This window comes from Lissotriton helveticus, chromosome 6 (assembly GCF_964261635.1).
Source record: "Lissotriton helveticus chromosome 6, aLisHel1.1, whole genome shotgun sequence".
NCBI lineage: Eukaryota > Metazoa > Chordata > Amphibia > Caudata > Salamandridae > Lissotriton > Lissotriton helveticus.
Window position 1 is genome coordinate 655,971,262 of NC_136067.1, and position 26,363 is coordinate 655,997,624.

A 26,363-nucleotide genomic window follows, 5' to 3' on the forward strand; every position below is an offset into this window, starting at 1 on the left:
AACCCCGTTCCAATCCTCGCAAAGAGCACCCTATCACTTCCTCATCCTAACCCAACCCAACCAAATCTATCCCTCCCACATCCCAATCCACACCTGCCAAATATAAGCACACCTCCCAAAACCACACATCCTTCCAAACCCAAGGGCACCCACCAAAACCCAACCCCTCCTCCAATGTAAGATATTAGAGGAGCGCGGTCTGCCCACTAGATGCCCCTTCCTGAGGACATTCCCCTTGGCAGAGTATTTGGAGGCAAGCTTTGTGCCACTGCACAACAGTGCAGATGTTTCACTTTCTGGACTTCCATTTGGCTTAATAATTATTTAGAGAGCCTTATCTCAATGTGTGTAATAAACCTATTATTTTGATTTCACCAACTTGTTCCTGCCATTATTATTCCTTAGCAATTGTTTTATTCCTAGCGTGTTTCTGAGTAAAATGTGAAGTACTTATTTTCCTTTACCATGATGGCGGTTAATACAACTGATTTTTTAATCTCTACTTTGTTTAGTGCATACACTGATTAACATAGAATGTAATGGTCATTTGAATTTAGGTGCAGGCATTCATTATAGTAATGGCCACTTGCACCAACTAATTGGTGTTACAAATGTTATTTGGATGTGTTACTACAGGTGTGTTTGTTTCACTTTGATTACTGATCAGATCAGTATGACATATTTTGTGACTATTGAAATTGGCTACAGTACATGACTTGCACTAGTCAAGGGGAAATGTTACATGGATGTATATGTTGAAAAATGTTAATTTGTGACGTTTACACCTTGTCTATCTAGTGCAATTTCGACATCATGTTACATTGCACTTATCCCTATGATGTGTGTAACATATGTTTTTAATGTGGGAATTTTCGGGATTTCTTTAAAAACACCTGTATCCTTATTTGTGCAAGTGTCCATTTTTTCAGGCAGCTTGTATGAATTTTATACATTCAATGTGATCAAAAGGGCATACTTTTTTAAATTTCTTAAATGTCAACATTACATTCATATGTATTGCACATTGATATGCTATTGCTTGCAAGTGAGACTTATAGATGCACAAGTCCTAGCAATATGTTAAAAGACAAGTCAATAGTTATAGGTAACAGGTAAAAGTGGAGCTTACCGTTGATTACGTTCACAATGGTGTTGGTTTTGTTGGTCATCAAGCAGCAGCGGCAGGATCTGGTCCATGGCGGAACAGGAAATGTGTAAGTGAAAAAAGGCAAGTTTCTGCCTTCTATCCATTCCATTCCTCCAAATCAGGTGTAGAGGTTTTACAGCCACAGTCTCGTCAGCCAGAAGGCACATCATGCTTAGTCTGGTGGGAAAACTGGTGGTCCTCACTCCGACAGCTCCTTCTTAGTGGACAGAATGAGAAAAGCGAAAACATGTGGAGTTTAATTATCAGTCTTTTATATGTCTTTGCACCTTGCGCAGGTACTGGCTGGTAATCTTGCTGTTGTCGGCTAAGTAAGTCTTCATGTTACAAATGTTCCTTCATCCTTAAAAATACACTGGACCTGCAGGGATAGGACGATATTAATATTAAGATAGTGTTTTATTGTCCTGATGAACGCTGACGCAATGAGGAGAAATGCTTTATTTCTCCTAGTTTTTGCTGTGTGTTGTTTATTTCTCCTCGTTTTTGCAGCACACATAGAAACAGTAAAATAGCCATTGATTGATTATGTGCAGGAAGGTGATCTTTCCTGCACAGAAACAATAAAAACAAATGATGTTTTGCAACGTCTATGTGTGCTGCATTATGCAGTATACATACAAGTTACAAAAAGCCATTTAAAGATTGTTTATATGCAGGAAGGGATACCTTCCTGCACATAAACTGTCTTCCCTTCAACGCAGACAACCTTGCACTATGGTGCAAGTGTGCCAGTGTTGGGGTTAGGCTGCTAAGTTTAGCGCCAGCGCAGGGGGAATCGCAGGGCTGCACCATATTGTTGTAAATATGGTGTAGCTCTGCATTTCAGAGGTGGCGGAGCGTGGTGTTAAGCCAAGGAGGCCAACGCCGTGCTCCTCCACTTAGTTGTAAATATGCCCCTTTGTGTGTAGGGGGGTTGATGTACTTTACCCAATCCAAACATAAGATGGAGTGAGGCTCGCGCACCTTACTGACCCCCAAGCGCGCATGGTCCCGAGGGAAGCACACACACATCCTGTAATTGCCGTTTTTGCGCCACTTGCGCTTTATAAGTGGCGTAGCGAAAACGGCAATATCGTGTTTTGGGGAACATTGATTGGCAAGTGGCTCCTGCACTAATGGGCCGTGGCTGCGGGCTGTTTGTGGCTCTTTGTGAAAATAGCCCGCAGCCACAGCCCATCAGCAGAGAAGTGCAGCAAAAGAATCAAGCATATGCAATAGGTCTCGCATTATTAAGCTATTGGTGTTGCATTATTTACCAAGGCCAATAGCTCAAACTTTAATAATGTGAGACCTATTGCATCGTAAATGCTTGTAATGTAATGTAAATTGATACTTGTATAGCGCACTACTCACCCGCAAGGGTCTCAAGGCGCTTGTACGAATACCGATGTGGAACCCATCCTGGCTTTCCCTGTGAGGTGTCCACTCCTGGGCACCCCCAAGGTGGAGGCCAGGCATCCTTAGCGTTGTGGGGGCCGTTGTGGAGATTAAGCAAGCTATTGCCCAGAGTTGCAGAGTGGGACTCCATGATTGGAATAGGCACCGAGGCGAGAATTATCAGGTCCGTGGAATTTTGAGCCCAAGACCCGCCGAGGCGGGGAATTGAACCCTGGTCCCGGGCTAGACCTCTGCATCAGGGTCTGCCGCTCTAACCATTGAGCCACACTTCTCCACACGCTTGTTTTAAGGTCACCCCTCTGCAGGTCCCTGGCAGAGCTAAGCCTGTGTTTTCGAGGCCTTCATAGGGGGCATGCACTGTATGGCTACTAGACGACAACACAGGAACATGTCTGTACATGTACTTGGCAGAGGGCTCCGTCTCAGTCTCCCTAGCTCTTGGAAGGCGGACACTAGTTTGCAGGTTGCTGGCCGAGCCTCTAACGTGTAGGTTCATCCTTCGCACATGGCATGCATGCCTGCTGGTGATTTGGCACAGGGGCACATGGTTCTCCAGCTCTCTGGCATGGGATGTGTTCAGATCTTGGCATTACAGCAAATTTGGGAACCCCCTGTCGGAGACGCTTGTGTCTGATGATGTTTGGCGTGGGGAATCCAGGGGCATATTACCAACCAATAGAGATCATTTTTGTCTCTAACTTGTTTAGAGACAAAAATTATCGCCGCAAATCGGCGATTTTTATCGCAGATAAACCTTGCTATTAGCAAGGTTTATCGCAAATGCGATAAAAAACGGCCGCAATGCATGAATATCGCTGAAAAGTCAGCGATATTCATGCATTATCGAGCAAATGCTCTTAGCCATGTTATCCACCTCCCATTTGATAACATGGCTAAGAACTGCTCCTGGGTAGGTGTTAGCTTTTGGAGATATTCGCGCTTAGCGCGAATATCTCCAAAAGTTGGTAATAGGAGATAGCGATGTTAGCCACTGTTTCCAGTCGCTAACATCTTGGCACGCCCACTTTGCAAGTCATTAGTGATAAATATCACTGACATGCAAAGCGGGGCCCAAGATGGTCACTATCTCCTATTAGCTGTTGCTAACTGGTGTTAGCGACAGCTTGGTAATAGGGAGATCATTTTATCTCCGCTTTCTTGGCTTTTAAAGCCAAAAAAGCGGATATAAAGCCCCTTGATAATATGCCCCCCAGTTCTCAGCCACTCCCGATAATCCCAGTAGACAGTGACTGGGAAAACACTGAGGGGGCAGGGGGGAGTAGAAGGGTGGGAAGAAGGCAGTGCTGGCTGTCTTTAGAGGGGAATACACAAGTTCATGGAGTGGCCTGACTCTGCCTATGAGGCTGGGTGAGCTCTGCAGGAGCCATGGCAGTTTCCAGGCTGAGGAAGAACACTTTAATGTATTTAATTTGTGTTGACACAGAGCATGAGCACAGGAAGGAGGAGAGATTATCAGCCTGCAGCCAGGAAGTAACAGGAACACAGTCTGCAGCTGCCACCAGCATTCCATCAGACTCTAATTATGAGTTGGATGGAGGGGCAGGGGTAGAGGGCACTTGCGGAGGGTATTCCTTAATGTTTTGAAAGTGCTGGCAAGTGACATTGCATTAAGTAATTTTTTGCAAGTCCCCCCACACTTCAATATGTAAAATTGTGCACTGTTTCGCTCTAGAGACTGAACATTTACTACCAATATCATTATACCCCAAGTATATGCTAATTTCTGTGTTTTTCCACTGTGAATTACAGGATTTGCCTTATTTTAAATTATTATGAATTTTTTCCCCTGGAATGTTTAGATTATTATTAGGTAAGGCAACGGGGGTCTTCCATCAGACCTTTTTGTGTAACCCGAATATATATAACAATATCATTCCACCGCGCTGTACCACTCTATTTCAGAAGCAATACAATGAATGGGAATCTGCGGCTTTGCTCACACTTTCCATTATCCTTACCAAACTTTTATGATTCTGGCCCATAATACTGTCTCTCAACAAGTACACATGCAAACCTTAATATTCTACACACATGCTGCCTACCTATTGGTCAGTGTCTGAGTGCCAGTGACCAGTGAGGAAAATAGATGCTCACCAAGTTGCTTTTTTTAACAATAAGCTTTGTGATGGATACCAGGCAAGGATGACAAATGGGCCTCATCACCACACTCGAGCTGAAGAGCTAATAAATAGCTTTGTACATAATACAATCATATTAGAAAGAAGACAGAGCTGGAGATAACATGCATTGACAAAGGCAACAGATCCCACCTTGGAGAGCTACTAGCTTTGCCAATGGTTATTTAGCAGTGCTATACCGCATCAATCACTACTCCTGTGAAACATTTTTATATCAGTAAAAAACGTCTGACATGGCAGCTCAGCTGCATCATTTTTCATGCGAGCACTTGCGGGCTGGCATACAAATGTTATTATTTTTATTTTTATTTACTGGATTGAGATGGATCCATGAAGAATCCGAAGGGGCTAGATGGGAGCGCTACATGAAGTATTTGTGGCAGAGAAAGCAGGCAATGGAGAGTGACACAGAGCAGTGGGGGAGCGAAGCAATAGAGGGAGAGGTAATGGAAAACAGAAAGAGAGACAGCTGGAAATCACCTTCACGGGGAGGGCCACCTGTGATACACAGCTCATAAATTCAGGCACTTTCAGCTAGTGCTACAACAAAAAGAAAAAATAATGCTTGAAAAGCAAACAATGGAATCCCAGATGCCAACCAACCAAGGCAATGGTGAAGAGAAAATGCTCCATGGAAGGGACAAATGCAGGATTGACAAGCTGGGGCACCAATAGAGAGCTGGAAAATAGGAGTGACAAGGAAAATTAAACAATGGAAAGCAACGGGCAGGCTACACCCAGGTCTAAGATGCTGGGGACTACAATAGGCCTTGCAACAGACAATGCAGTAATGTCTAGAGAGAACCTCAAACTAAAAAAGAAGTCTACATTGATGCAGAAAAAGAAGCCAAGTAGAGGAACCAGTGTTTCATATGTTCCGTCATTTTCTGTTTCCTTTGTCACATGTATGTTGACAACATGGTGTTTCTTGAAGCAGCAAAACACACAAGATGATGGACGGAATGTTGCACAATGGCAAAACAATCACCCCCAGTCACAGATCTGGGTTTAATCCATCGGTATTTTGATCACCAAGCTACACCAGTTCAGATATGGCCATATGCAAATCAGTGTTGACCCTGTGCCTAATGGGAAGACAGTTCAGACATGGCATATGCAAATCAGTCTTGACCCTGTGCCTCATGTTAACAGTCCAGCCCGAAATGCCAAGCCATGTGTTCCCTGGACCGGAATCAAGCATCCTAGGACCTTTTTCTGGCTATCTGTCATCTTCAGCCAGGCTAGCTTGACTCCAGTGGCATAGTGAGCATGGGACCCACGTCTGGGCATACGCTTCCCACATAGGGTGAACAGCTAAACACACAAGATGATGGACGGAATATTGCAGAATGGCTAAAAATTCACCCCCAGTCACAGATCTGGGTTTAATCCATTGTTATTTTGCTCACCAAGCGACCCCAGTTCAGACATGGCCAAATGCAAATCAGTCTTGACCCTGTGCCTCATGGGAACAGTCAAGCCCGAACTGCCAAGCCATGTTTTTCCTGGACCGGAATCAAGCATCCTAGAACTTGTTTCTGGCTGTCAGCCGTCTTCAGCCAGGATAGCTTGACTCCAGTAGCGGAGTGAGCACTGGACCCACGTCTGGGCATTCACTTCCCACATAGGGTGAACATCAAAAAGCACAAGATGATGTTTGGAATGTTGCACAATGGCAAAACTTTACCCACCAGTCACAGATCTGGGTTTAATCCATCGTTATTTTGCTCACCAAGCCACCCCAGTTTAGACATGGCCATACTCAAATCAGTCTTGACCCTGTGCCTCATGTTAACAGTCCATCCCGAAATGCCGAGCCATGTCTTCCCTGGACCGGGATCAAGCATCCTAGGAGCGGTTTTTGGCTATCACCCATCTTCAGCCAGGATAGCTTGACTCCAGTTTCGTAGTGAGCACTGGACCCACGTCTGGTCATACCCTTCCCTCATAGGGTGAACAGTAAAACACACAAGATGATGGACGGAATGTTGCACAATGGCAAAACATTCACCACCAGTCACAAATGTGGGTTTAATCCATCGTTATTTTGGTCACCCGTCCACCCCAGTACAAACATGGCCATATGCAAATCAGTCTTGACCCTGTGCCTCATTGGAACAGTCCAGCCCAAACTGCTAAGCTATGTCTTCCCTGGATCGGAATCAAGCATCCTAGGACCGGTTTCTGGTTATCAGTCGTCTTCAGCCAGGATAGCTTGACTCCAGTGGCATAGTGAGCATGGGACCCACGTCTGGGTATACCCTTCCCACATAGGCTGAACAGCTAAACACACAAGATGATGGACGGAATATTGCAGAATGGCTAAAAATTCACCCCAAGTCACAGATCTGGGTTTAATCCATTGTTATTTTCCTCACCAAGCCACCCCAGTTCAGACATGGCCATATGCAAATCAGTCTTGACCCTGGGCCTCATGGGAACAGTCCAGCCCAAACAGCCAAGCCATGTCTTCCCTGGACCAGAATCAAGCATCCTCGGACGGGTTTCTGGCTATCAGCCGTCTTCAGCCAGGATAGCTTGACTCCAATGGCGTATTGAGCACGGGACCCAGGTCTGGGCATACCCTTCCCACATAGGGTGAACAGCAAAACACACAGGTTGATGGACAGAATGTTGCACAATGGCAAAACATTCACCCCCAGTCACAGATCTGGGTTTAATCCATCGTTATTTTGCTCACCAAGCCACCCCAGTTTAGACATGGCCATAATCAAATCAGTCTTGACCCTGTGCCTCATGTTAACAGTCCATCCCGAAATGCCGAGCCATGTCTTCCCTGGACCGGGATCAAGCATCCTAGGAGCGGTTTTTGGCTATCAGCCATCTTCAGCCAGGATAGCTTGACTCTAGTTTCGTAGTGAGCACTGGACCCACGTCTGGTCATACCCTTCCCTCATAGGGTGAACAGTAAAACACACCAGATGATGGACGGAATGTTGCACAATGGCAAAACATTCACCACCAGTCACAAATGTGGGTTTTGCTCACAAAGCCACCCCAGTTCAGACATGGCCATATGCAAATCAGACTTGACCCTGTGCCTCATGGGAACAGTCCAGCCCAAACTGCCAAGCTATGTCTTCCCTGGACCGGAATCAAGCATCCTAGGACCTTTTTATGGCTATCTGTCATCTTCAGCCAGGCTAGCTTGACTCCAGTGGCATAGTGAGCATGGGACCCACGTCTGGGCATACCCTTCCCACATAGGGTGAACAGCTAAACACACTAGATGATGGACGGAATATTGCAGAATGGCTAAAAATTCACCCCCAGTCACAGATCTGGGTTTAATCCATTGTTATTTTGCTCACCAAGCGACCCCAGTTCAGACATGGCCAAATGCAAATCAGTCTTGACCCTGTGCCTCATGGGAACAGTCAAGCCCGAACTGCCAAGCCATGTCTTTCCTGGACCGGAATCAAGCATCCTAGAACTTGTTTCTGGCTGTCAGCCGTCTTCAGCCAGGATAGCTTGACTCCAGTAGCGGAGGGAGCACTGGACCCACGTCTGGGCATTCACTTCCCACATAGGGTGAACATCAAAAAGCACAAGATGATGTTTGGAATGTTGCACAATGGCAAAACTTTACCCACCAGTCACAGATCTGGGTTTAATCCATCGTTATTTTGCTCACCAAGCCACCCCAGTTTAGACATGGCCATAATCAAATCAGTCTTGACCCTGTGCCTCATGTTAACAGTCCATCCCGAAATGCCGAGCCATGTCTTCCCTGGACCGGGATCAAGCATCCTAGGACCGGTTTCTGGCTACCACCCATCTTCAGCCAGGATAGCTTGACTCCAGTTTCGTAGTGAGCACTGGACCCACGTCTGGTCATACCCTTCCCTCATAGGGTGAACAGTAAAACACACAAGATGATGGACGGAATGTTGCACAATGGCAAAACATTCACCACCAGTCACAAATGTGGGTTTAATCCATCGTTATTTTGGTCACCCAGCCACCCCAGTACAAACATGGCCATATGCAAATCAGTCTTGACCATGTGCCTCATTGGAACAGTCCAGCCTGAACTGCCATGCCATGTCTTCCCTGGACCGGAATCAAGGACCCTAGGACCAGTTTCTGGCTATCAGCCGTCTTCAGCCAGGATAGCTTGACTCCAGTGGCATAGTGAGCACGGGACCCACGTCTGGGCACACCCTTCACACATAGGGTGAACAGCAAAACACACACGATGATGGACGGAATGTTGCACAATGGCAAAATATTCACCCCCAGTCACAGATCTGGGTTTAATCCATTGTTATTTTGCTCAGCAAGCCACCCCAGTTCAGACATGGCCATATGCAAATCAGTCTTGACCCTGTGCCTCATGGGAACAGTCCTGCCTGAACTGCCAATCTATGTCTTCCCTGCGCGGGAATAAAGCATCCTAGGACCGTTTTCTGGCAATCAGCTGTCTTCAGCCAGGATAGCTTGACTCCAGTGGCATAGTGAGCATGGGACCCACGTCTGGGCACACCCTTCCCACATAGGGTGAACAGCAAAACACAAGATGATGGACGGAATGTTGCATAATGGCAAAACATTCACCCGCAGACACAAATCAGGGTTTAATCCATCGTTATTTGTTCACCAAGCCTCCCCAGTTCAGACATGGCCTAATGCAAATCAGTCTTGACCCTGTGCCTCATGGGAACAGTCCAGCCCAAACTGCCAAGCCATGCCTTCCCTAGACCGGAATCTAGCATCCTAGAACCAGTTTCTGGCAATCAGTCATCTTCAGCCAGGATAGCTTGACTCCAGTGGGCTAGTGAGCACGGGACCCACGTCTGGGCATACCCTTCCCACATAGGGTGAACAGCAAAACACACAAAATGATGGACGGAATGTTGCACAATGGCAAAACAATCACCCCCAGTCACAGATCTGGGTTTAATCCATCGGTATTTTGATCACCAAGCTACACCAGTTCAGATATGGCCATATGCAAATCAGTCTTGACCCTGTGCCTAATGGGAACAGTCCAGCCCGAGCTGGAATCAAGCATCCTAGGACCGGTTTCAGGCTATCAGCCGTCTTCAGGCAGGATAGCTTGTCTCCAGTGTCGTAGTGAGCACGGGACCCATGTCTGGGCATACCCTTCCCACATAGGGTGAACAGCAAAACACACAAGATGATGGACGGAACATTGCGCACTGGCAAAACATTCACCCCCAGTCATAGATCTGGGTTTAAACAATCGTTATTTTGCTCACCCCCAGTTCAGACATGGCATATGCAAATCAGTCTTGACCCTGTGCCTCATGTTAACAGTCCAGCCCGAAATGCCAAGCCATGTGTTCCCTGGACCGGAATCAAGCATCCTAGGACCTTTTTCTGGCTATCTGTCATCTTCAGCCAGGCTAGCTTGACTCCAGTGGCATAGTGAGCATGGGACCCACGTCTGGGCATACCCTTCCCACATAGGGTGAACAGCTAAACACACAAGATGATGGACGGAATATTGCAGAATGGCTAAAAATTCACCCCCAGTCACAGATCTGGGTTTAATCCATTGTTATTTTGCTCACCAAGCGACCCCAGTTCAGACATGGCCAAATGCAAATCAGTCTTGACCCTGTGCCTCATGGGAACAGTCAAGCCCGAACTGCCAAGCCATGTTTTTCCTGGACCGGAATCAAGCATCCTAGAACTTGTTTCTGGCTGTCAGCCGTCTTCAGCCAGGATAGCTTGACTCCAGTAGCGGAGTGAGCACTGGACCCACGTCTGGGCATTCACTTCCCACATAGGGTGAACATCAAAAAGCACAAGATGATGTTTGGAATGTTGCACAATGGCAAAACTTTACCCACCAGTCACAGATCTGGGTTTAATCCATTGTTATTTTGCTCACCAAGCCACCCCAGTTTAGACATGGCCATAATCAAATCAGTCTTGACCCTGTGCCTCATGTTAACAGTCCATTCCGAAATGCCGAGCCATGTCTTCCCTGGACCGGGATCAAGCATCCTAGGACCGGTTTCTGGCTATCACCCATCTTCAGCCAGGATAGCTTGACTCCAGTTTCGTAGTGAGCACTGGACCCACGTCTGGTCATACCCTTCCCTCATAGGGTGAACAGTAAAACACACAAGATGATGGACGGAATGTTGCACAATGGCAAAACATTCACCACCAGTCACAAATGTGGGTTTAATCCATCGTTATTTTGGTCACCCAGCCACCCCAGTACAAACATGGCCATATGCAAATCAGTCTTGACCCTGTGCCTCATTGGAACAGTCCAGCCTGAACTGCCATGCCATGTCTTCCCTAGACCGGAATCAAGCACCCTAGGACCAGTTTCTGGCTATCAGCCGTCTTCAGCCAGGATAGCTTGACTCCAGTGGCATAGTGAGCATGGGACCCACGTTTGGGCAGACCCTTCACACATAGTGTGAACAGCAAAACACACACGATGATGGACGGAATGTTGCACAATGGCAAAATATTCACCCCCAGTCACAGATCTGGGTTTAATCCATTGTTATTTTGCTCAGCAAGTCACCCCAGTTCAGACATGGCCATATGCAAATCAGTCTTGACCCTGTGCCTCATGGGAACAGTCCTGCCTGAACTGCCAATCTATGTCTTCCCTGCGCGGGAATAAAGCATCCTAGGACCGTTTTCTGGCAATCAGCTGTCTTCAGCCAGGATAGCTTGACTCCAGTGGCATAGTGAGCATGGGACCCACGTCTGGGCACACCCTTCCCACATAGGGTGAACAGCAAAACACAAGATGATGGACGGAATGTTGCATAATGGCAAAACATTCACCCCCAGACACAGATCAGGGTTTAATCCATCGTTATTTGCTCACCAAGCCTCCCCAGTTCAGACATGGCCTAATGCAAATCAGTCTTGACCCTGTGCCTCATGGGAACAGTCCAGCCCAAACTGCCAAGCCATGCCTTCCCTAGACCGGAATCTAGCATCCTAGAACCAGTTTCTGGCAATCAGTCATCTTCAGCCAGGATAGCTTGACTCCAGTGGGCTAGTGAGCACGGGACCCACGTCTGGGCATACCCTTCCCACACAGGGTGAACAGCAAAACACACAAAATGATGGACGGAATTTTGCACAATGGCAAAACATTCACCCCCAGTCACAAATCGGGATTTAATCAATCGTTATTTTGCTCACCAAGCCACCCCAGTTCAGACATGGCCATATGCTAATCAGTCTTGACCCTTTGCCTCATGGGAACAGTCCAGCCTGAACTGCCAAGCCATGTCTTCCCTGGACCGGAATCAAGCATCCTAGGACCGGTTTCTGGCTATCAGCCGTCTTCAGCCAGGATAACTTGACTCCAGTGGCGTAGTAGTGAGCACTGGACCCACGTCTGGGCATACCCTTCCCACATAAGGTGAACAGCAAAACACACAAGATACTGGATGGAATGTTGCACAATGGCAAAACATTCACCCCCAGTCACAGATCTGGGTTTAACCCATCGTTATTTTGCTCACCAAGCCACCCCAGTTTAGACATGGCCATATGCAAATCAGTCTTGACCCTGTGCCTCATGGGAACAGTCCAGCCCGAACTGACAAGACATGTCTTCCCTGAACCGGAATCAAGCATCCTATGACCGGTTTCTGGCTATCAGCCGTCTTCAGCCAGGATAGCTTGACTCCAGTGGCGTAGTGGGCACGGGAACCTCGTCTGGGCATACCCTTCCCACATAGGTACAGAATTGACGGTGGATGCCAGCACGGAGGAGTTGGGAGCGATACTGGCACAACACAGACCAGGCAAAGATTCACCTAGGTGCATAGTAGCATACGGAAGCAAGAGCCTGTCCAACATCGAGAGGGCATACTCTCAGCCGGAAAAAGAGAGTTTGGCAGTAGTATGGGCATGTGAGCACTATCACATGTTCATATATGGGAAACCATTCACAATGATAACAGATCACCAGGCACTGGTAACGATCTATGGAAACCCTAATGCAAAAATACCGCCCCGAATTGAGAGGTGGGGAATAAGACTCATGGACTACAACTTCAAGATCATACACAAACCAGGAAAAGAGCACAACCCGGTAGACTACATGGCAAGGCATCCTCTGCCGCACGCACTTAAGGCAACATCAATGTCGGAAGAGTTCCAGAACTTTGTGCTGAAACATAACACTCCGGCATCAATAAAGATGGAAGAATTGGAACAAGAAAGGAAACGGGATTCAACAATGCAAGGGATCAAGACTGTGACAAGACCACAGAGGTGGAGGCATGTCAAGAACAACAGCATCATGAAAAAATGTGTGATCAAAGAAGAAATGCTGGCATTCAAAAAGATCCATGAAGAGCTCTCAGAGACCAAAAATGCAATAATGATGAGAGGAATGAGAATAGTAATGCGAGGAGCGCTGAGGAGACAGACAGTGGACATGGCGCAAGAATCACACAGAGGCATTATAGCAACAAAGAAAATGCTACGGGAAAAGGTGTGGTTTCCGGGATTGGACAACATGGTGGAAGCCGCAGTCGCACACGGCCATGTCTATCAAGTGACAGGACAGCCGACAAAGCCGGAAGCACTACAGATGCCAGAACTACCGAAGGCTGTGTGGACCGAATTGGCAGCCGATTTCTATGGGCCCCTGGAGACAGGAAACTACCTGCTGGTGATAATTGATGAATTTTCCAGATTTCCTATTGTGCGGCAAGTGGCGTCAACATCAACAAACGTGACGCTGCCAGTTATGGATGATGTGTTCGCAGACTGGGGCTCCCCACAAACTCTAAAGACTGACAATGGTCCGCCCTTCTCAATGGAGGAGCTCAGAAAATTCATAGACTACCTAGGGATCCGCTATCGGAAAATAAGGCTGTTGTGGCCACAGGCAAATGTCATGGCAGAAAGGTTCATGGGAATGATAAAGAAGGCTGTACAATGAGCTAAGTTGACACAGATATTGATGGGGCCGGCCCTGTGCCAAATACTAAGGGACTACAGAAACACTCCTCACAGCTCCACAGGACGGTGCCCCGCTGAGCAAGTGCTAGCCCGTTTGAGCAGGACAAGGATACCACAGATGGAGGAGGTAGCAAAGAAAGAGCGAGGCAGCATTGCCACCAAAGACAAAGAAGCAAAGGCAAAAATGAAGACATAGGCCGAGGTAAGGAGACACGCCACTCCGGCGCAACTAAAGCAAGGGGACAAATTGGTAGTACGGCAAAGACAGCTGAGGAAGTCAGACAGTCCGTTCTCGAAGGATCCGCTGACAGTGACTGAAGTGAAAGGGCCTATGATAACAGCATCAGCAGGGCGTTACCACATCACTAGAAATAGCTCACACTTTAAGGAATTGAAGGTCGAATAAGAAGACAAGCAGACACCTATGCTAGGGTACACCAGACAGGACGAAGGTGCACAAATGGACAAAGGAGAGACACGGCAGAGAAGGGAATGCAAGAGGCCAAAGTGACTGATCGAAGAGATGTGATGGGAAGAGGTTCATCTCCACACTGTCTCTCTCTCTATCTCTCTAACTCTCAATCTCTCTCTCTCTCTCTCTCTCTCTCGGTCAGTGACAACAGGTAGTGTCACAACTATGTTTGTTTTGCAACAAGGGGAGAGATGTCGTGCCCTGGACAGTGGGCACTAGGACCCTGAAACATGAGTGGTGGGAGGAGGGCCGAAACCTGACAGCACTTCCGGTCAACACACAAACGCACACACACAGACAGGAACTGACCAAGGGGCAGGACGCTGGACGAGTGAGCTGTAAGAAATAAATAAAGCTATACCTGATTGCAATCATTGGTCTTCTGTCGTGATTGAGGCTTGAAGACACAACAATAGGGTGAACAGCAAAACACAGAAGATGATGGATGGAATGTTGCACAATGGCACAACATTCAACCCCAGTCACAAATCTGGGTTTAATCCATCGTTATTTTGCTCACCAAGCCACCCCAGTACAGACATGGCCATAAGCAAATCAGACTTGACCCTGTGCCTCATGGGAACAGTCCAGCCCAAACTGCCAAGCTATGTCTTCCCTGGACTGGAATTAAGCATCCTAGGAGCGGTTTCTGGCTATCAGCCGTCTTCAGCCAGGATAGCTTGACTCCAGTGGCATAGTGAGCACGGAACCCACGTCTGGGCACACCCTTCCCACATAGGGTGAACAGCAACACACACAAGATGATGGGCGGAATGTTGCACAATGGCAAAACATCCACCCCCAGTCACAAATCTGGGTTTAATCCATCGTTATTTTGCTCACCAAGCAACCCCAGTTGACACATGGCCATATGCAAATCAGTCTTGAACCTGTGCCTCATGGGAACAGTCCAGCCCGAACTGCCAAGCCATGTCTTCCCTGGACCGGAATCAAGCATCCTAGGACTGGTTTCTGGCTATCAGCCGTCTTCAGCCGGGATAGCTTAACTCAAGTGGCGTAGTGAGCACGGGACCCACGTCTGGGCACACCCTTCCCACATTGGGTGAACAGCAAAGCACACAAGATGATGGATGGAATGTGGCACAATGGCAAAACATTCACCCCCAGTCACAGATCTGGGTTTAACCCATCGTTATTTTGCTCACCAAGCCACCCCAGTTTAGACATGGCCATATGCAAATCAGTCTTGACCCTGTGCCTCATGGGAACAGTCCAGCCCGAACTGACAAGCCCTGTCTTCCCTGAACCTGAATCAAGCATCCTAGGACCGGTTTCTGGCTATCGGCCGTCTTCAGCCAGGATAGCTTGACTCCAGTGGCGTAGTGAGCACGGGAACTTCGTCTGGGCATACCCTTCCCACATAGGTGCAGAATTGACGGTGGATGCCAGCACAGAGGAGTTGGGAGCGATACTGGCACAACACAGACCAGGCAAAGATTCACCTAGGTGCATAGTAGCATACGGAAGCAAGAGCCTGTCCGACATTGAGAGGGCATACTCTCAGCCGGAGAAAGAGAGTTTGGCAGTAGTATGGGCATGTGAGCACTATCACATGTTCATATATGGGAAACCATTCACAATGATAACAGATCACCAGGCACTGGTATCGATCTATGGAAACCCTAATGCAAAAATACCGCCCCGAATAGAGAGGTGGGGAATAAGACTCATGGACTACAACTTCAAGATCATACACAAACCAGGAAAAGAGCACAACCCGATAGACTACATGTCAAGGCACCCTCTGCCGCACGCACTTAAGGCAACATCAATGGCGGAAGAGTTCCTGAACTTTGTACTGAAACATAACACTCCGGCATCAATAAAGATGGAAGAATTGGAACAAGAAACGAAACGGGATCCAACAATGCAAGGGATCAAGACGGTGACGAGACCACAGAGGTGGAGGCATGTCAAGAACAACAGCATCATGGAAAAATGTGTGATCAAAGAAGAAATGCTGGCATTCAAAAAGATCCATGAAGAGCTCTCAGAGACCAAAAATGCAGTAATGATGAGAGGAACGAGAATAGTAATGCCAGGAGCGGTGAGGAGAGAGACGGTGGACATGGCGCAAGAATCACAGAGAGGCATGATAGCAACAAAGAAAATGCTACGGGAAAAGGTGTGGTTCCCGGGATTGGACAACATGGTGGAAGCCGCAGTCGCACACTGCCATGTCTATCAAGTGACAGGACAGCCGACAAAGCCGGAAGCACTACAGATGTCAGAACTACCGAAGGCTGTGTGGACCGAATTGGCAGCCAATTTCCACGGGCCCCTGGAGACAGGAAACTACCTGCTGGTGATAATTGATGAATTTTCCAGATTTCCTATTGTGCGGCACGTGGCGTCAACATCAACAAACGTGACGCTGCCAGTTAGGACGACGTGTTCTCAGACTGGGGCTCCCCACAAACTCTAAAGACTGACAATGGTCCGCCCTTCTCAATGGAGGAGCTCAGAAAATTCATAGACTACCTAGGGATCCGCCATCGGAAAATAACGCTGTTGTTGCCACAGGCAAATTTCATGGTAAGAAAGGTTCATGGGAATGATAAAGAAGGCTGTACAATGAGCTAAGTTGACACACAAATTAATGGGGCCAGGCCCTGTGCCAAATACTAAGGGACTACAGAAACACTCCTCACAGCTCCACAGGACGGTGACCCGCTGAGCTAGTGCTAGCCCGTTTGAGCAGGACGAGGATACCACAGATGGAGGAGGTAGCAAAGAAAGAGCGAGGCAGCATTGCCACCAAAGACAAAGAAGCAAAGGCAAAAATGAAGACATAGGCCGACGTAAGGAGACACGCCATTCCGGCGCAACTAAAGCAAGGGGACAAATTGGTAGTACGGCAAAGACAGCTGAGGAAGTCAGACAGTCCGTTCTCGAAGGATCCGCTGACAGTGACTGAAGTGAAAGGGCCTATGATAACAGCATCAGCAGGGCGTTACCACATCACTAGAAATAGCTCACACTTCAAGGAATTGAAGGTCGAATAAGAAGACAAGCAGACACCTATGCTAGGGTACACAGACAGGACGAAGGTGCACAAATGGACAAAGGAGAGACACGGCAGAGAAGGGAATGCAAGAGGCCAAAGTGACTGATCAAAGAGATGTGATGGGAAGAGGTTCATCTCCACACTGTCTCTCTCTCTATCTCTCTATCTCTCAATCTCTCTCTCTCTCTCTCGGTCAGTGACAACAGGTAGTGTCACAACTATGTTTGTTTTGCAACAAGGGGAGAGATGTCGTGCCCTGGACAGTGGGCACTAGGACCCTGAAACATGAGTGGTGGGAGGGGGGCCGAAACCTGACACCACTTCCGGTCAACACACAAACGCACACACACAGACAGGAACTGACCAAGGGGCAGGACGCTGGACGCTGGACGAGTGAGCTGTAAGAAATAAATAAAGCTATACCTGATGGCAATTATTGGTCTTCTGTCGTGATTGAGGCTTGAAGACACAACAATAGGGTGAACAGCAAAACACACAAGATGATGGATGGAATGTTGCACAATGGCAAAACATTCACCCCCAGTCACAGATCTGGGTTTAATTCATTATTTTGCTCACGAAGCCACCCCAGTTCAGACATGGCCATATGCAGATAAGTCTTGACCCTGTGCCTCATGGGAACAGTCAAGCCCGAACTGCCAAGCCATGTATTCCCTGGACCGTAATCAAGCATCCTATGACCGGTTTCTCACTATCAGCCGTCTTCAGCCAGGATAGCTTGACTCCAGTGGCGTAGTGAGCACGGGAACCTCGTCTGGCATACCCTTCCCACATAGGTGCAGAATTGACGGTGGATGCCAGCACAGAGGAGTTGGGAGCGATACTGGCACAACACAGACCAGGCAAAGATTCACCTTGGTGCATAGTAGCATACGGAAGCAAGAGCCTGTCCAACATCGAGAGGGCATACTCTCAGCCGGAGAAAGAGAGTTTGGCAGTAGTATGGGCATGTGAGCACTATCACATGTTCATATATGGGAAACCATTCACAATGATAACAGATCACCAGGCACTGGTAACGATCTATGGAAACCCTAATGCAAAAATACCGCCCCGAATTGAGAAGTGGGGAATAAGACTCATGGACTACAACTTCAAGATCATACACAAACCAGGAAAAGAGCACAACCCGGTAGACTACATGGCAAGGCATCCTCTGCCGCACGCACTTAAGGCAACGTCAATGTCGGAAGAGTTCCAGAACTTTGTACTGAAACATAACACTCCGGCATCAATAAAGATGGAAGAATTGGAACAAGAAACGAAACGGGATCCAACAATGCAAGGGATCAAGACTGTGACAAGACCACAGAGGTGGAGGCATGTCAAGAACAACAGCATCATGAAAAAATGTGTGATCAAAGAAGAAATGCTGGCATTCAAAAAGATCCATGAAGAGCTCTCAGAGACCAAAAATGCAATAATGATGAGAGGAATGAGAATAGTAATGCCAGGAGCGCTGAGGAGACAGACAGTGGACATGGCGCAAGAATCACACAGAGGCATTATAGCAACAAAGAAAATGCTACGGGAAAAGGTGTGGTTCCCGGGATTGGACAACATGGTGGAAGCCGCAGTCGCACACGGCTATGTCTATCAAGTGACAGGACAGCCGACAAAGCCGGAAGCACTACAGATGCCAGAACTACCGAAGGCTGTGTGGACCGAATTGGCAGCCGATTTCTATGGGCCCCTGGAGACAGGAAACTACCTGCTGGTGATAATTGATGAATTTTCCAGATTTCCTATTGTGCGGCAAGTGGCGTCAACATCAACAAACGTGACGCTGCCAGTTATGGATGATGTGTTCGCAGAGTGGGGCTCCCCACAAACTCTAAAGACTGACAATGGTCCGCCCTTCTCAATGGAGGAGCTCAGAAAATTCATAGACTACCTAGGGATCCGCTATCGGAAAATAAGGCTGTTGTGGCCACAGGCAAATGTCATGGCAGAAAGGTTCATGGGAATGATAAAGAAGGCTGTACAATGAGCTAAGTTGACACAGATATTGATGGGGCCGGCCCTGTGCCAAATACTAAGGGACTACAGAAACACTCCTCACAGCTCCACAGGACGGTGCCCCGCTGAGCTAGTGCTAGCCCGTTTGAGCAGGACAAGGATACCACAGATGGAGGAGGTAGCAAAGAAAGAGCGAGGCAGCATTGCCACCAAAGACAAAGAAGCAAAGGCAAAAATGAAGACATAGGCCGAGGTAAGGAGACACGCCACTCCGGCGCAACTAAAGCAAGGGGACAAATTGGTAGTACGGCAAAGACAGCTGAGGAAGTCAGACAGTCCGTTCTCGAAGGATCCGCTGACAGTGACTGAAGTGAAAGGGCCTATGATAACAGCATCAGCAGGGCGTTACCACATCACTAGAAATAGCTCACACTTTAAGGAATTGAAGGTCGAATAAGAAGACAAGCAGACACCTATGCTAGGGTACACCAGACAGGACGAAGGTGCACAAATGGACAAAGGAGAGACACGGCAGAGAAGGGAATGCAAGAGGCCAAAGTGACTGATCGAAGAGATGTGATGGGAAGAGGTTCATCTCCACACTGTCTCTCTCTCTATCTCTCTAACTCTCAATCTCTCTCTCTCTCTCTCTCTCTCTCGGTCAGTGACAACAGGTAGTGTCACAACTATGTTTGTTTTGCAACAAGGGGAGAGATGTCGTGCCCTGGACAGTGGGCACTAGGACCCTGAAACATGAGTGGTCGGAGGAGGGCCGAAACCTGACAGCACTTCCGGTCAACACACAAACGCACACACACAGACAGGAACTGACCAAGGGGCAGGACGCTGGACGAGTGAGCTGTAAGAAATAAATAAAGCTATACCTGATTGCAATCATTGGTCTTCTGTCGTGATTGAGGCTTGAAGACACAACAATAGGGTGAACAGCAAAACACAGAAGATGATGGATGGAATGTTGCACAATGGCACAACATTCAACCCCAGTCACAAATCTGGGTTTAATCCATCGTTATTTTGCTCACCAAGCCACCCCAGTACAGACATGGCCATAAGCAAATCAGACTTGACCCTGTGCCTCATGGGAACAGTCCAGCCCAAACTGCCAAGCTATGTCTTCCCTGGACTGGAATTAAGCATCCTAGGAGCGGTTTCTGGCTATCAGCCGTCTTCAGCCAGGATAGCTTGACTCCAGTGGCATAGTGAGCACGGAACCCACGTCTGGGCACACCCTTCCCACATAGGGTGAACAGCAACACACACAAGATGATGGACGGAATGTTGCACAATGGCAAAACATCCACCCCCAGTCACAAATCTGGGTTTAATCCATCGTTATTTTGCTCACCAAGCAACCCCAGTTGACACATGGCCATATGCAAATCAGTCTTGAACCTGTGCCTCATGGGAACAGTCCAGCCCGAACTGCCAAGCCATGTCTTCCCTGGACCGGAATCAAGCATCCTAGGACTGGTTTCTGGCTATCAGCCGTCTTCAGCCGGGATAGCTTAACTCAAGTGGCGTAGTGAGCACGGGACCCACGTCTGGGCACACCCTTCCCACATTGGGTGAACAGCAAAGCACACAAGATGATGGACGGAATGTGGCACAATGGCAAAACATTCACCCCCAGTCACAGATCTGGGTTTAACCCATCGGTATTTTGCTCACCAAGCCACCCCAGTTTAGACATGGCCATATGCAAATCAGTCTTGACCCTGTGCCTCATGGGAACAGTCCAGCCCGAACTGACAAGCCCTGTCTTCCCTGAACCTGAATCAAGCATCCTAGGACCGGTTTCTGGCTATCGGCCGTCTTCAGCCAGGATAGCTTGACTCCAGTGGCGTAGTGAGCACGGGAACTTCGTCTGGGCATACCCTTCCCACATAGGTGCAGAATTGACGGTGGATGCCAGCACAGAGGAGTTGGGAGCGATACTGGCACAACACAGACCAGGCAAAGATTCACCTAGGTGCATAGTAGCATACGGAAGCAAGAGCCTGTCCGACATTGAGAGGGCATACTCTCAGCCGGAGAAAGAGAGTTTGGCAGTAGTATGGGCATGTGAGCACTATCACATGTTCATATATGGGAAACCATTCACAATGATAACAGATCACCAGGCACTGGTATCGATCTATGGAAACCCTAATGCAAAAATACCGCCCCGAATAGAGAGGTGGGGAATAAGACTCATGGACTACAACTTCAAGATCACGCACAAACCAGGAAAAGAGCACAACCCAATAGACTACATGTCAAGGCACCCTCTGCCGCACGCACTTAAGGCAACATCAATGGTGGAAGAGTTCCTGAACTTTGTACTGAAACATAACACTCCGGCATCAATAAAGATGGAAGAATTGGAACAAGAAACGAAACGGGATCCAACAATGCAAGGGATCAAGACGGTGACAAGACCACAGAGGTGGAGGCATGTCAAGAACAACAGCATCATGGAAAAATGTGTGATCAAAGAAGAAATGCTGGCATTCAAAAAAGATCCATGAAGAGCTCTCAGAGACAAAAAATGCAGTAATGATGAGAGGAACGAGAATAGTAATGCCAGGAGCGGTGAGGAGAGAGACGGTGGACATGGCGCAAGAATCACAGAGAGGCATGATAGCAACAAAGAAAATGCTACGGGAAAAGGTGTGGTTCCCGGGATTGGACAACATGGTGGAAGCCGCAATCGCACACTGCCATGTCTATCAAGTGACAGGACAGCCGACAAAGCCGGAAGCACTACAGATGTCAGAACTACCGAAGGCTGTGTGGACCGAATTGGCAGCCAATTTCCACGGGCCCCTGGAGACAGGAAACTACCTGCTGGTGATAATTGATGAATTTTCCAGATTTCCTATTGTGCGGCACGTGGCGTCAACATCAACAAACGTGACGCTGCCAGTTAGGATGACGTGTTCTGAGACTGGGGCTCCCCACAAACTCTAAAGACTGACAATGGTCCGCCCTTCTCAATGGAGGAGCTCAGAAAATTCATAGACTACCTAGGGATCCGCCATCGGAAAATAACGCTGTTGTTGCCACAGGCAAATTTCATGGTAAGAAAGGTTCATGGGAATGATAAAGAAGGCTGTACAATGAGCTAAGTTGACACACAAATTAATGGGGCCAGGCCCTGTGCCAAATACTAAGGGACTACAGAAACACTCCTCACAGCTCCACAGGACGGTGACCCGCTGAGCTAGTGCTAGCCCGTTTGAGCAGGACGAGGATACCACAGATGGAGGAGGTAGCAAAGAAAGAGCGAGGCAGCATTGCCACCAAAGACAAAGAAGCAAAGGCAAAAATGAAGACATAGGCCGACGTAAGGAGACACGCCATTCCGGCGCAACTAAAGCAAGGGGACAAATTGGTAGTACGGCAAAGACAGCTGAGGAAGTCAGACAGTCCGTTCTCGAAGGATCCGCTGACAGTGACTGAAGTGAAAGGGCCTATGATAACAGCATCAGCAGGGCGTTACCACATCACTAGAAATAGCTCACACTTCAAGGAATTGAAGGTCGAATAAGAAGACAAGCAGACACCTATGCTAGGGTACACAGACAGGACGAAGGTGCACAAATGGACAAAGGAGAGACACGGCAGAGAAGGGAATGCAAGAGGCCAAAGTGACTGATCAAAGAGATGTGATGGGAAGAGGTTCATCTCCACACTGTCTCTCTCTCTATCTCTCTATCTCTCAATCTCTCTCTCTCTCTCTCGGTCAGTGACAACAGGTAGTGTCACAACTATGTTTGTTTTGCAACAAGGGGAGAGATGTCGTGCCCTGGACAGTGGGCACTTGGACCCTGAAACATGAGTGGTGGGAGGGGGGCCGAAACCTGACACCACTTCCGGTCAACACACAAACGCACACAGACAGGAACTGACCAAGGGGCAGGACGCTGGACGAGTGAGCTGTAAGAAATAAATAAAGCTATACCTGATGGCAATTATTGGTCTTCTGTCGTGATTGAGGCTTGAAGACACAACAATAGGGTGAACAGCAAAACACACAAGATGATGGATGGAATGTTGCACAATGGCAAAACATTCACCCTCAGTCACAGATCTGGGTTTAATTCATTATTTTGCTCACGAAGCCACCCCAGTTCAGACATGGCCATATGCAGATAAGTCTTGACCCTGTGCCTCATGGGAACAGTCAAGCCCGAACTGCCAAGCCATGTATTCCCTGGACCGTAATCAAGCATCCTATGACCGGTTTCTCACTATCAGCCGTCTTCAGCCAGGATAGCTTGACTCCAGTGGCGTAGTGAGCACGGGAACCTCGTCTGGCATACCCTTCCCACATAGGTGCAGAATTGACGGTGGATGCCAGCACAGAGGAGTTGGGAGCGATACTGGCACAACACAGACCAGGCAAAGATTCACCTTGGTGCATAGTAGCATACGGAAGCAAGAGCCTGTCCAACATCGAGAGGGCATACTCTCAGCCGGAGAAAGAGAGTTTGGCAGTAGTATGGGCATGTGAGCACTATCACATGTTCATATATGGGAAACCATTCACAATGATAACAGATCACCAGGCACTGGTAACGATCTATGGAAACCCTAATGCAAAAATACCGCCCCGAATTTAGAGGTGGGGAATAAGACTCATGGACTACAACTTCAAGATCATACACAAACCAGGAAAAGAGCACAACCCGGTAGACTACATGGCAAGGCACCCTCTGCCGCACGCACTTAAGGCAACATCAATGGCGGAAGAGTTCCTGAACTTTGTACTGAAACATAACACTCCGGCATCAATAAAGATGGAAGAATTGGAACAAGAAACGAAACGGGATCCAACAATGCAAGGGATCAAGACGGTGACAAGACCACAGAGGTGGAGGCATGTCAAGAACAACAGCATCATGAAAAAATGTGTGATCAAAGAAGAAATGCTGGCATTCAAAAAGATCCATGAAGAGCTCTCAGAGACCAAAAATGCAATAATGATGATAGGAATGAGAATAGTAATGCCAGGAGCGCTGAGGAGACAGACAGTGGACATGGCGCAAGAATCACACAGAGGCATTATAGCAACAAAGAAAATGCTACGGGAAAAGGTGTGGTTCCCGGGATTGGACAACATGGTGGAAGCCGCAGTCGCACACTGCCATGTCTATCAAGTGACAGGACAGCCGACAAAGCCGGAAGCACTACAGATGCCAGAACTACCGAAGGCTGTGTGGACCGAATTGGCAGCCGATTTCTATGGGCCCCTGGAGACAGGAAACTACCTGCTGGTGATAATTGATGAATTTTCCAGATTTCCTATTGTGCGGCAAGTGGCGTCAACATCAACAAACGTGACGCTGCCAGTTATGGATGATGTGTTCGCAGACTGGGGCTCCCCACAAACTCTAAAGACTGACAATGGTCCGCCCTTCTCAATGGAGGAGCTCAGAAAATTCATAGACTACCTAGGGATCCGCTATCGGAAAATAACGCTGTTGTGGCCACAGGCAAATGTCATGGCAGAAAGGTTCATGGGAATGATAAAGAAGGCTGTACAATGAGCTAAGTTGACACAGATATTGACGGGGCCGGCCCTGTGCCAAATACTAAGGGACTACAGAAACACTCCTCACAGCTCCACAGGACGGTGCCCCGCTGAGCTAGTGCTAGCCCGTTTGAGCAGGACTAGGATACCACAGATGGAGGAGGTAGCAAAGAAAGAGCGAGGCAGCATTGCCACCAAAGACAAAGAAGCAAAGGCAAAAATGAAGACATAGGCCGACGTAAGGAGACAAGCCACTCCGGCACAACTAAAGCAAGGGGACAAATTGGTAGTACGGCAAAGACAGCTGAGGAAGTCAGACAGTCCGTTCTCGAAGGATCCGCTGACAGTGACTGAAGTGAAAGGGCCTATGATAACAGCATCAGCAGGGCGTTACCACATCACTAGAAATAGCTCACACTTCAAGGAATTGAAGGTCGAATAAGAAGACAAGCAGACACCTATGCTAGGGTACACCAGACAGGACGAAGGTGCACAAATGGACAAAGGAGAGACACGGCAGAGAAGGGAATGCAAGAGGCCAAAGTGACTGATCGAAGAGATGTGATGGGAAGAGGTTCATCTCCACACTGTCCCTCTCTCTATCTCTCTAACTCTCAATCTCTCTCTCTCTCTCTCGGTCAGTGACAACAGGTAGTGTCACAACTATGTTTGTTTTGCAACAAGGGGAGAGATGTGGTGCCCTGGATAGTGGGCACTAGGACCCTGAAACATGAGTGGTGGGAGGGGGGCCGAAACCTGACACCACTTCCGGTCAACACACAAACGCACACACACAGACAGGAACGGACCAAGGGGCAGGACGCTGGACGAGTGAGCTGTAAGAAATAAATAAAGCTATACCTGATTGCAATCATTGGTCTTCTGTTGTGATTGAGGCTTGAAGACACAACAATAGGGTGAACAGCAAAACACACAAGATGATGGATGGAATGTTGCACAATGGCACAACATTCAACCCCAGTCACAAATCTGGGTTTAATCCATCGTTATTTTGCTCACCAAGCCACCCCATTACAGACATGGCCATAAGCAAATCAGACTTGACCCTGTTCCTCATGGGAACAGTCCAGCCCAAACTGCCAAGCTATGTCTTCCCTGGACTGGAATTAAGCATCCTAGGACCGGTTTCTGGCTATCAGCCGTCTTCAGCCAGGATAGCTTGACTCCAGTGGCATAGTGAGCATGGGACCCACGTCTGGGCACACCCTTCCCACATAGGGTGAACACCAAAACACACAAGATGATGGACGGAATGTTGCACAATGGCAAAATATTCACCCCCAGTCACAGATCTGGGTTTAATCCATCGTTATTTGCTCACCAAGCCTCCCCAGTTCAGACATGGCCATATGCAAATCAGTCTTGGCCCTGTGCCTCATGGGAACAGTCCAGCCCAAACTGCCAAGCCATGCCATCCCTAGACCGGAATCAAGCATCCTAGAACCGGTTTCTGGCAATCAGTCATCTTCAGCCAGGATAGCTTGACTCCAGTGGGCTAGTGAGCACGGGACCCACGTCTGGGCATACCCTTCCCACATAGGGTGAACAGCAAAACACACAAAATGATGGACGGAATTTTGCACAATGGCAAAACATTCACCCCCAGTCACAAATCTGGGTTTAATCAATCGTTATTTTGCTCACCAAGCCAC